Raw genomic sequence first — 1,365 nt, 5'->3', positions numbered from 1 at the left:
AGAGCCTGCCAGAGGAGCTGCTGGCTGTGGGGGGAGGGGGTGCCTGCAAGAAGATTTTTTTTTAAGGTGCGATTATAAATATACCTCGTGGATCGCAATCTCAAACAAACTTGTCAATCTGGGCTGCAGCGAAAGGCGATGGAGGCAGCTTTGCATATATTTCGGGTGGTGTGACTCATGAACATTACTTGTCTCCCCCAGGGAAGCAGCCTGCCACCCACAAGCCACTGCTGCTCTGGCACCGCTGGGATAAAATCAACCAACTCCTGCACCCCTGCCCAAGGACTCCCCTCCTGCTCCCTTGTTACACAGCAGGACTACATGCCGATGGGGAACCCTCCCCTAATCTGGGGAACCGTCCCTTAATCGTGTCACCACTGACCTGGCCCTTGGGCCTGGGCACCCCTGCCCTCTCCCCACAGAGCTCTGGCCTTTTGCTGCTGCAGGGATGGGGGTTGGGTGCACGTGGGGCACACGTGTATGGGGGAGCATGCTCAGTCCAGGGGTGCACCCACGTGCGGCCTGCACCTTCTCTCCCTGTCCACCCCCGCCCACCTCCAATGAGTCTCAGTGTGAAGTCCAGGAAGAAAGGCCACCACAAAAAAGGTCCCTGTATGTTATACGCACACGCCCTGGACACACACACCCCTGGTGGCTCAGAAACACCGTTGATATATACAAGACCGATGCGAAGTGGATATTACTGCACACAGGCACGGTGGTCACTCCTCAGGAGGTCTTCAAAAAAAATTGCCCAGATTCTTTCCTCTCTGGATGAAAGCATGGAGGAGGGATAGATGTCTTTTTAGCCCGGTGGCAGGGGATACACTGCATGACCTCTGGCACCTGGGCGTCCATATTGCTGGCGGTGTGCGTAGTCAGCAAGAGTGTGACCACACATACACCTGGACACACAGGCGGACTCATGGGGGACCAGGATGCACAACTCACCCCAAACAGAGACAGGTACCCTGAACCACAGCCCCTTGATGAGGAAGGGGAGCCCGGGCCTCCAGCTCCTTACTCTCTTCTCTGATCCCCAGGGGTCACTGTCCCCGGAAATGAAGGGGATGGGGCTGTGAGGCAAACTCACACCGTCTGGGGACAGGGGTGCGCCGGAGCCGAGGCCTGGGCCGTAGGAGGCACTGCCGGCTCTAGCCTTGCGGCGGCCGTGGCCCCTTTAAACGCCCCCGCCCCCTCCCGCCCGCGCTCTCGGCTTCCTTTCTCCTGGAGGCGCGGCAGGCAGGGCCTGGCGGCGGGGCGGGTGTGCAGTCTGCCCCTCCCCCGGTGGGACGGGCCTGCGCCGCTTCCTGCAGGAGCGGCCGGGAGCCGCGCAGGGGGCGGAGAGAGAGAGCGGCGAGCGGC

Source organism: Neophocaena asiaeorientalis, unplaced genomic scaffold (assembly GCF_003031525.2).
Source record: "Neophocaena asiaeorientalis asiaeorientalis breed wild unplaced genomic scaffold, Neophocaena_asiaeorientalis_V1.1 scaffold129, whole genome shotgun sequence".
In the NCBI taxonomy this organism is placed as follows: Eukaryota; Metazoa; Chordata; class Mammalia; order Artiodactyla; family Phocoenidae; genus Neophocaena; species Neophocaena asiaeorientalis.
The sequence above is the reverse complement of the archived record's forward strand: the minus strand, read 5'-3'. Positions refer to the sequence as shown.